Source organism: Macaca nemestrina, chromosome 12, assembly GCF_043159975.1.
Source record: "Macaca nemestrina isolate mMacNem1 chromosome 12, mMacNem.hap1, whole genome shotgun sequence".
Lineage (NCBI taxonomy): Eukaryota > Metazoa > Chordata > Mammalia > Primates > Cercopithecidae > Macaca > Macaca nemestrina.
This window is the reverse complement of record NC_092136.1, coordinates 118,102,160-118,113,393: the sequence shown is the minus strand read 5'-3', so window position 1 is coordinate 118,113,393 and position 11,234 is coordinate 118,102,160. Positions and strand designations below refer to the sequence as shown.

At 42.0% G+C, this 11,234-nt stretch overlaps 1 long non-coding RNA gene across 6 annotated transcripts in view; it reads right to left on the bottom strand.

The window, feature by feature from the left end:
• Positions 1-2,554: 2,554 nt before the first annotated feature.
• The window catches only part of LOC105476417 (uncharacterized), a 28,384-nt gene continuing 19,704 nt past the window's right edge, over positions 2,555-11,234 (bottom strand). Inside the window, exons 2-6 of one of the 6 annotated variants that reach the window (XR_011611103.1) lie at positions 10,020-10,099; positions 7,407-7,562; positions 6,585-6,790; positions 6,313-6,420; positions 2,555-4,226 (exon numbers count right to left, since the gene is read on the bottom strand). This is a non-coding gene — a long non-coding RNA (uncharacterized lncRNA). Of the gene's footprint in view, positions 6,791-7,406; positions 7,563-10,019; positions 10,100-11,234 lie in introns of all 6 variants that reach the window. The other 5 variants (XR_011611104.1, XR_984068.2, XR_011611101.1 and 2 more) reach the window with 5 other exon arrangements.

The window sequence follows — 11,234 nt, the reverse complement described above, 5'->3', positions numbered from 1 at the left end:
GAACAAGCTAGAAATGTCAGAATTACTAAAACATGACCCAGAGACACAAAGTGAGCACATGCTGTTGGAAAATGATTTGCTCTACATGGGGTTGTTACAAACCTTCAATTTGTAAAAAACACAATATCTGCAAAGTGCAATAAAGTGAAGTGCAATAAAGTGAGGTCTGCCTGTATAGCATAAAGCAGCAGATGAGTCACAAAAATAATTTAACAACCTTGTGGCAGTGTATCCTTAATGCCCAGATTGTAGGCTCAAACACCATTTCCCACTAAAAGGAATCAGGGATCCTTGAAGAATTGTGGATGATTTTAAGTCTATGGCAAGAAGTGTTCAAGATGAGCCTGGAACATCTTGTCATGTGGGTCAAAAGGACTGTCACATGAGGAATTACCTTGATGCAATGATAACCTTCTAACATATTACATAACAAGCTATCCCAGAGGTCACAGAACAGAATGGCTCACAGACAAAATTACGATCCTGAATCACTTGGTTTATCAACTCAATTAAAACGTTTAGTAAGAAGCAATGGTAAAGAGATGAGGAAGGTTAACACCCTTAGCACAGGGTGGATGAAGCACCCTATGTGACTCCTGTGTTATATAATGCTCATATGCCCAATCTTTCTACTGCATCAGCCTTCCCCACCGATGGTTACAAGGACCCGAGTTGTGATGAGCAAGAGGACTCAGCAGGTTGACTGGGGCTGGACCCCAAACAATCTTGCTCTATTGTAGGAAGATGAGGGCAAGAATCCTTGGCTTCAGCTCTAGCTTGCCAATTACCCAGTTGGCCAGCTATGGGTTTTATCTGCATATCTCAGGCAGAGGATGCAGATTGCCAGAATGGGTGTCACAAAGGGATGGCTGGTTTAAAATTTTGTGAATATTCAGTGCCTCATAAATATCTGGTGTTTCATGTGTCTTGTGTCTACTTGGTCTGTCCATTCCATCCCTTCGTACATCAGCAAAATCTGCTCTACCTACCAAGGTATAACATGTCTTACACGCTACTTCCTTCTACACTTAATTTCATCTAGTCTCCATATTTGTTTCCTTCTCTTACTTTCTGTAGCAGACTTTAACATTCATAAAGAATACAGCGGCCGGGCGCGGTGGCTCAAGCCTGTAATCCCAGCACTTTGGGAGGCCGACACGGGCAGATCACGAGGTCAGGAGATCGAGATCATCCTGGCTAACGGTGAAACCCCGTCTCTACTAAAAAAAAATACAAAAAACTAGCCGGGCGAGGTGGCGGGCGCCTGTAGTCCCAGCTACTTGGGAGGCTGAGGCAGGAGAATGGCGTAAACCCGGGAGGCGGAGCTTGCAGTGAGCTGAGATCCGGCCACTGCACTCCAGCCTGGGCGACAGAGTGAGACTCCGTCTCAAAAAAAAAAAAAAAAGAATACAGCAAACACACCTTACAAGGATGCACTTGAAGTTGGAAGACCCTCTTCCAACTTGAAGAGGCTCCCGATGGCCAAAGATGAGATAATTTGAGAATCAATAAGAATAATAATGATGAGGTTTGAAACATATCAAATGTTTTTAATGCTGTTTAGCTTTTAATTTAAAGTGAGAGGCGTGTTAACTACCTTTCACTTGAACACTTAGAGGCCGTTGTAGGGTTTAATTGACCTAATTTCAATATCATGTGTCTCAGAGAATCGGGAGGCCTGTGAAGAGGGAGAGAGACTGGGGAATGGCCAGTCATTATGTCACAATGTCATTATGCATTATAACACTAAAAACAAAAAACTCTCATTGCTAATCACTGGAAGATGCTAGTGAACCAATGCATGTGCTCAAAATTGATCTTTTCTATATGAACGATCCCAGTGAGTAGTCACTTAGTAGATGAGGGAGTTTCTCTTTCTAGAAATAGTCTAGTTAATAAATAAAGTAGGGATGATATGATTAGAAGATCATCACTTTGCACACCAAATGAATGAATGGATCTGGGCACTGAGCATCAAAGGCTACTGACATCAAACACACAAAAGAGACAACCACATACTATATTCCTCCTGAAGGAAGACCACAACACTGCCTGTGAGGTAGTCTTGCTTTAAAAAAGTCAGATTTCAATCTGATTGAGTCGTAGTTCAGTCCACATCAATAGTTTTCAAGGAGTGGTCAGCATTAATCACACAGGAAGTTGCCGGAAATGCATACTTTTGGGACTTTCCTAGACCAGAATCCGAAACTCTGAAGATGGGGCCCAGCAACTTGTTGTAACAAATTGTTCAGGTGATTCTGATGCTCACTAAAAATGGAAAACTACTGCTTTAAATACAATACTAATTTATATGAAATACAGAGGAACATATTAAACAACACCCTGGTGATGCAGGCAAAAAAAAAAAAAAAATACATGCTGTGGGAAACCATCAGACAAATGACTCAGTTTATTTAAATGTAAATTGCAAGGAAATAAAAAATAATAAGGAATAATAATAAAAGATAATAAGGAACCCATAGATTAAGAGAGATCTAGGAAACATAAAGACCAATTGCAAATTTTAGACTTTATTTGGACCTTAATTCAAATAAACAAATTGTAAAAACATGTTATAACATTTATGAGATAACTAGAAATTGTAACACTGGTTATTTGATATTTAGGAAATGTTAATTCTCTTAGACTATGATAATGGAGACTGGGTGTGGTGGCTCAGGCCAGTATTCCCAGTGCTTTAGGAGGGAGAGGCAGGAGGATTGCTTGAGGCCAAGAGTTCAAGACCAGCCTGGGCAACATAGACAGACTGTCTCTACTATGAGATTAAAAAAAAAATTAGCCAGGGATGGTGGTGCACTCCTGCGGTCCCAGCTACTTGGGAGGCTGAGGCAAGATAATTGATTGCACCACTGTACTCCAGCCTGGGTGACAGAGCATGACTCTGTCTCTAAAAATATAAAATAAAATAAAATAAAATATGATAATGGTGTTCAAGTATTTAAATAATTAAATGGGGGGCCATTAGGCTGAGGTGGCTGTAACTAAGTTCCCACTAAGCAAGCTAAAACCTAACTCAGTTTCATTTCCCGTAAGCAGTTAATTTAAAAGAAACTTAGCCAATCACAGAAGGCCAACTGGGCATTAGTTATATTGTCTTTAACTTCCTATTGGATAGTTCAAATAAGGCAATTACTGAAAGTTTAACCAATCAAATAATTTCTTTGCTCAGCTTCTGCATTTACCCTATTAGAGCCTTCCCCTCTTACTCCGTCCTCAAAGCCCAAACCATTTCCAGTTTGGAGCAGCCCGATCAATGAATTGCTGTTTGCTCAAATAAATTCTTCAAAGTTTCAACGTGTGTCAAAGTTTATCTTTTAACAGAAGGTATATTTATGGGCAAAATGATATGGTATCTTCCATTTGCTTCAAAATAATATAGGGTGGGTGGATAAAGACACAAATGAAAAAAAAGTTGACCATGGGTTGCTGATAATAAGGGATAGAACTGCCAAATTGAGCCCTAATTTTTCCATTTATTTTCTAGCCAGAGTGAGCTGAGTAGCTGGGTAAACTGCTTCATCTCTGTCATCCTCATTTTCCTCATCTAAAGAAGATGAGGAAAATTGGGTAAAATAGAATAGTGAGAATTATATGATACAATGTATTCAAATGCTTTGCAAAGAGCTTTGCAGATGGAAGGTTCTATTATCAGGGGTGTGACTTCCATGAAGCTAAATATGGCATCTTCATATATTTTTTCAGCACAGTGTTGGACATATAACAGGTGCTCTATAATTATTCAGTGTCAGTTTTTAAATTCAATTTAAGTATTATTTGGTAGATGAATGAATGGGTGTATTCCAAATCCTAGGTTTCAGCCCAACATAGTGCCATTCTTGATCATTAACTTAGTAATTCAAACATATAAAGAGTGAATAAAAGTACACATTCTAACAATTAGTATTTAATTAGTGTTTATTATTTAATCAACATTATCAATTAGCTTTAATTTAATCATGTTCAAATATAATCTATTATAATACAGATTACATTTGCTCCTTTCCTTTTATGGTTGCTCCCAGGCTGAAAACAGAGGAAGGTGGGAAGCCCTTGTTCAGTGTAGATATCCCAGTCTTAGAGATTATCTTCACTTAGATATAAAGATAAGCCAGTTAAAGCTGGGACTGAGTTTTAGGTTGCCACTCCACTTCTTCAGTAAACTTCTTTAGGTTCCAACAGAGGGAGCTCCATACTGCTTAGCATCACTGCAGTGTGGGGCACACAGATGCTTCAGTAAGAACGCATTCACTCATCCAGCAAGTGAGTATCGAGCATCTACTATGTGCCTAACAGTTAGGTGTTGGGGATACAGAGACATGAACCCTGCCCTGAAGGGATTCAGTCTACAGTAGAGGCAGACGTGTAAACAAGTAATGACCACACAGTGCAGCAAGGGCTATAATAAAGGTGTCCCAAGGTGCTAAGGGAACTATTAACTCCAGGTCCAGGGGACAGGGAAGGCTTCATGGAATGTGAGCTTAATTTTGAAAGGCAAATAAGAGTTGATCAGCTGGATAAAGTAGACAGAACATATGTACAAATACATATGTGGAGGTAAGAACAAGCATGTTATTAGTTTGCCATAGTGATGAATAAGGCTTAAGGAGCCTGGAAAATGGGGAAAGAGGGGCTGGTTAGTTGACAGGGGCAGATCATGAAAGGCCTTAATCTGTGAATTAAGAAGAGCCAGTTAATGTATACATCCAGCTCAATAAGATAAGAGACCTTAAAGTAAATGGAAAATTATATCTTTATTATACTTCTGCACAAAACAGTTTTTAAAGAGTTTTTTGTTGTTGTTGTTGTTGTTGTTTGTTTTGTTTTTTTTTGAGACAGAGTCTTACTCTGTTGCCCAGGCTGGAGTGCAGTGGCATGATCTCGGCTCACTGTAACCTCCGTCTCCCGGGTTCAAGCAATTCTCCTGTGTCAGCCTCCTGAGTAGCTGGGACTACAGGTGTGCACCACCAAGCCCAGCTAATTTTTGTATTTTTAGTAGAGACAGGGTTTCACCATGTTGGCCAGGATGGCCTTGATCTCCTGATCTAATGCTCTGCCCACCTCGGCCTCCCAAAGTGCTGGGATTACAGGTGTGAGCCATCAATCCTGGCCTAAAGAGCTTTTAAAGAGAATTTTGTCTTTTAAAGAATCTTCAGGGGCCATTTATGCACTTCACAAGTCATCATATTTATGATTTTATACTCAGTGCCTAGTTTGGTCATTCACTTTCTCACTTTCTTTGGATTTGATCTACATGACTTTTAAATGTGTCCAAAAATCAAGCCCATTCTCAAAAGCATGAAGATTTGCCATCATTAAAAATCTCAAGGCTGGGTGCAGTGGCTCATGTCTGTAATTCTAGCACTTTGGGAGGCTGTGGTGGATGGATCACTTGAGGTCAAGAGTTCGAGACTAGCCTGGCTAACATGGTGAAATCCTGTCTCTTCTAAAAATACAAATAAAGTACAGAATTAAGCAGGCATGGTGGCACGTGCCTGTAGTCCCAGCTACTAGGGAGGCTGAGGTGGGAGAATCGCTTGAGCCCAGGAGGCAGAGGTTGCAGCGAGCCGAGACTGCGCTACTGCACTCCAGCCTGCGCAACAGAGCAAGACCCTGGTTTAAAAAAAAAAAAAAAAATCGAAAAATATTATGATTCAAACTCCTAGGGCAATTCTTAAAATGTTCTAGAAATTTTTGGAATAATGTCAGCATCATTAGAATAAAAGCTTGTACCCAAGGTAACAATTTTAAATGACAATTTTTCTTTGGCTTTAAAAGCCTCCTTTCCTCTTGGTTACTGCTAATGTAGCTCAGCAGATATTGACACTCAAGAGAGCATATAACATTGGAACAAACTGCAAGAAAACAGCGATGTTGCTGGGACTTTTTCCTGAGTCTTCCAAAGCTAAGGGTGGACCCCTCACTGAGCTAGGCAGGAAGGCCTTCCCTCTTTACCTCTGACTCACCTGAGAAGACTCACACCCTGTCTGCCTGGACAAGCAGCTGGCTGCCCTTTCTACCCAGAAAGGCTTCTCAACAGACAAGTCCAACCTGCTTGTTCTCTTGAAGCTTCAGGCCTCAATGGGAAATGGAGGGGAAGGTAGAAAGGCTGAAACGCCTTAGCTAACTCAGCACCTTTGCTGCTTTTCAGCATTTGGCAGATCTATGATGATGCCTCCTGCCATACAATTTGCAACACCTGCACTGTTCTATAACCTGTCCAGTGAGTCCTCTGATCACAGCCTTGGATGTTGTGGCAATGTCAAATTGCTTGTAATAACTTTAAATACTTACTCTCAGGTTTTGTATTTATCTCCTTAAGGACCAGTGACAGTTTCCAGGTAGTCTGCAGGCTACACTTTGAGATGCATTGTCCCAATTTTTTTCAGTGAACAGAAAGTTCTGGAAAGATGAATAGGTAAGGTGTAAAAGAATTTGGTCCCATGTTAGCATATTGAAAGCCCTGAGGAGTACTGTAGCTAAAACCAAACCAAAACAAAATTCTGTTTCATTAGTTTAACCTAGCGTTTTCCCTTACGTACAGAATCTTTTCTGTTGTTCAATACCTACTGATATCTTGAGGAGTAGTGTCTTGTCCAGATGCCAATCTAGGAGATGTGAGTGTAATAGGTCTGCAAGGCTTCTTGCAATTCTGAGTTTTAAACAGGCAAACTCTTCCCGTTGCTTGAGTTATTGATTCCATACTCCTCCCTGCTTACGACATTATCTCAAACAAAATGTGTCTGCTGCCCTCTTTTCTCCCCTGAGATGGCTGTTGTGAAAAGAGCAAAGAACAAGAGGTGGAGTTACAGTAAGTCAAGGACCCCGGACAGAAAGTTGCTGAGGCTAAGGCCAGGGAAAACAAGAATTACTGGTGGCGATTACAAGTCAGGTCTTGCCATGAGCTTCTAAGCTTCCACTTGCTGTTATTCAAGTAGGCTACTTGCAAGATCAGCTTTCCTCCAAAAAGCTGATGTCTGTTTTCAAATGTAAGCTCACTGTCTCAGTGGTGTTGATGGATCAAAATGTTTAATGGTGTTGGAGGAGGTGGAGCCTTTTTCCACTCTGCCGGGCACAGTGTACCTCTTGCGGAGACTCCACCCAGCCTTCAGATTTTCCTCTACCCCTCTTCCTATTCTGATTCAGTGAGTGCTCCATGCAACCACTTTTGCATACCTATGCTTAAATCCTTATATGTGTACAAAACCCATTAATAACACCTATTATTTTTAGAAAAAAGCTAAAACTTCTTTAGCATTACTGACAAGTCTCTGTTGCTTTTCTCTTTCACACTTATTTAAAATTCCCATCACTTCTTAGAATTTCCCTGACATCATCAGACTTCAATGAAAAACCCTTGGACGAAACCGCAGACAAACGACTCTCACCTTCAACAGCTCCCTTCATGCTGCTCTGCCTCTTCTGTCTTAAGCTTGTTTTGTGGAGGAAGGATCATGGAGTTTGGAATTAAAGCCCAGTTGTACTACTTCCCAGCTATGTGAACTTGGGCAAGTCGCTAAATGTCCTAGTGTCATTTTCCTCATCTGTGAAATGAGAAGATTAATAAAGACTTTCTAAGGTTGTTGTGAGATGTAAAGATATTAAAAGAAAATTACTGCCTGGGTGCAGTGGCTTGCGCCTGTAATCCCAGCACTTGGGGAGGCCAAGGTGGGAGGATTGCTTGAGCCCAGGAGTTCAAGACCAGCCTGGGCAGCATGGCAAGATCCCATTTCTATAAAGAATACAAGTGTGGACATCGTGGCACATGCCTGTGGTCCCAGCTACTTGAGTGGCTGAGGCAGGAGGATCGCTTGAGCCCAGGAGGTGGAGGCTGCAGTGAGCTGTGATCGAGCCACAGCACTCCAGCCTGGGTGACAGAGTGAGACTCTGTCTCAAAAATAAAAAAAAAGAAAGAAAATTATTTAACAAATGGTAGTTATTGCGATTCCCACAAGCTGGCCTCTGACTTGAAGCTCCTGTATGAGCCATGCTATTTCACCATAACCCAGCCCCCCTGTTCTTTTGTCAACTGGTCTTGGCTAAAGGATGCCATGTATGGTTAGCCTTTTCAGGGACAGCTTCCCTTGTGCTTCCAGGCAGAGCTTGTTCTTCCTGTGCTATCATTTGAATGTGGCATTTCCTTTATTATTGACGTCACCCTGTATTGTGACTAATTTTTTTTTTTCTTTAACCTGAGAACTCCTTGAGGGCTAAGATCTTATCATTTTCACCCTTGAATTCCTGAGGATGGTGCCTGACACTTGGTAGTTGCTCAAAACTTTTTTTTTTTTAAAGTAATAGGAGGCAAATGGAAGAGGCAAATGGAACAAAATGAGATTTTGCACAATCCTAACCTCATTGTAGACAAAAATTCCAAGTATTTTCCCATCGACTTTTTCTTTCAGGAGAGATGCTGAGAAAAGGATACCTACTGTTTATTTCATTTGCTTTTGCTTCAAAAGTCTTCCAGAATCGTGGAGGTACAGTTTTGGGGAGAGAAGGAAGGTACTACTGGTCAGAGTGGTTGGTACATACAACTGAGAGTTGACTGTTGACGTGTTTGGTCGATTCTAATGAGGAAGGGAGACTGATGTTGAAGAAGGAGTTAAAGTTGTCTCTGGAGTTGACCTGTGAGTTAGGCAGGTCTTGTTGTGAGTCTGACTGTATCACTAGCTGGGTGACCTTGGTTACACTACTTGATCGCTAAGTCTCAGCCTTAGGCCAATTTCCTCTCTTATTCCTGTCAAAAAACCGTTGGATCACCTCTGTCTTCAAGATTTCTGCCTCTCCATCTCCTCTACTCTAGGACAGTGACTTCCTTCTCTATTACACAAGGAAAGTCGAGATCACTGGATGATAACTCCCTTACAGAGGAGAAAAAACTCGGTAAAATCACACACACACACACACACACACACACACACACACACCCAGCTCAAAAACTCCTTCAACTTTCTGTCCCAATCCTTTTACCTTCAAAGTTAACTGTACCTGTGCCCCATCTGGGGGCTCCCCTTTTATCTAGATTGACCATATAAATTTTCTTCCAAACTGTAACACCACAGCGTAAAAGGTGTACAGTTAATTATTACAGTGGAATAAGAGGTATGAGCCAGGGCTGATTTAAGCAGCCAGAACATTCTTTACCTCTTCTTAACAATGCAAGAGATACACTTCCTCGTGTCTTTGGCCTCAGTCCTAAAAGCATTTTAACATGCTAAAGTTAAAACCAACAAATAAATCAAGATCTGAAAACTTCTTTCTACTCCTATTTCTTTCCAGCTGCCTCTGTCTCTGCCCCCTTTATAAGCTCTGTCCTTTGAAGAGTAAACTACATCCTAGTCTACCATGATTCCTCAATCTACTGCAAAATGGGCTCTGCTTCACAACTTTTCTGATGAAACTGCTTCCACCAAAATCACCAACTGGGGAATCTTGTAGACATTTTCAGTCCTTGTTTTATTTGACTTTAGCAGCATTTGATATTTTGTGTATTCGCTCTTTTTATTTATTGATTTTTTTAGACGGAGTCTTGCTCTGTCACCAGGCTGGAGCACAGTGGTGTGATCTTGGCTCACTGCAACTTCCACCTCCTGGGTTCAAGCAATTCTTCTGCCTCAGCCTCCCGAGTAGCTGGGACTACAGGCATGTGCCACCACATCCAGCTAATTTTTGTATTTTTAGTAGAGCCGGGGTTTCACCAGGTGGGCCAGACCTCATGATCTGCCCGCCTTGGCCTCGAAAAGTGCTACGAGTACAGGTGTGAACCACCGTGCCTGGCCCCAATATTCGCTCATTATTTAAATATCTTTCTCTCTTGGCTTCTGTGACCACTCTCTCCTAGTAATTCTCTCTCCCTTTCTTCTGGACACACTTGTTCAGTGACTTTAGACATCTCCTCTTCCCCTTGTCCCTTAGGTATTTTTCAACCTCTAGATTCTGTCCTTTCCCACTCTACTGTGGTCTTGGGCCGTCTCATCCATTCCCATTCTCACAATTACCTTCTAGAAGGGCGAAAGACCTCAAACTGGCATCTCCAGTCCGGAACTCTCTGTAGAGCTCAGATCTGTGTTGGGTACTACTGTCAAAAGAAAAAATTACCACAGATTTAGCTTAAATATTGAATTGGTTTTTATTTGCAATTCTAGAAAAGGGCAACACCTCATTCTGTAAAACTGAATGACTGTTCTGATGAGCTGAGCACAGGGGGTTGGCTTTATAGGTAGAAAGAGGCTGAAGAAAGCAGATACAGGGAACAAAAAGTGGATGAGCGGTTTTTTTTGCTTGCTTTTGAGACAGGTTCTTGCTCTGATGGCCACACTGGAGTGCAGTGGCATGATTATAGCTGACTGTAGCCCCGAATTCCTGGCCTCAAGCAATCCTCCTGCTTCAACCTCCGAAAGTGCTGGGATTACAGGCATGAGCCACTGCACCCAGCCTGTGGGTGGTTTGGAAGTGACTTTCTTTCTCAGGCTAAAACAGAGGGGACTTCTGGCTGGGCGCAGTGGTTCATGCCTATAATCCCAGCACTTTGGGAGACCAAGGCAGGTGGATCACCTGATGTTAGGAGTTCGAGACCAGCCTGGCTAACATGGTGAAACACTGTGTCTACTAAAAATACACAAATTAGCCAGGCATGGTGGTACACACCTGCAATCCCAGCTGCTCAGGAGGCTGAGGCAGGAGAGTTGCTTGAACCCGGGAGATGGAGGTTGCAGTGAGCCGAGATTGTACTACTGCATTTCAGCCTGGGCAACAAGAGTGAAACTCCATCTAAAACAAACAAAACAAAACAAAACAAAAAAACCACAAAACAAAAAACAGGCCGGGCTCGGTGGCTCATGCCTATAATCCCAGCACTTTGGGAGGCTGAGGTGGGCGGATCACCTGAAGTCGGGAGTTTGAAACCAGCCTGACCAACATGGAGAAACCCCGTCTCTACTAAAAATACAAAATTAGCTGGGCATGGTGGTGCATGCCTGTAATCCCAGCTACTCAGGAGGCTGAGACAGGAGAATCACTTGAACCCTGAGGCGGAGGTTGTGGTGAGCCGAGATTATGCCATTGCACTCCAACCTGGGCAACAAGAGTGAGACTCCATCTCAAAGAAACAAAAAACAAAACACACACACACACACAAAACACCAAAAAACGAAACAAAACAAAACAAACACAGAAGAGACTTCCTTATCATATCAGCTCAGGTGCGCTGGCCC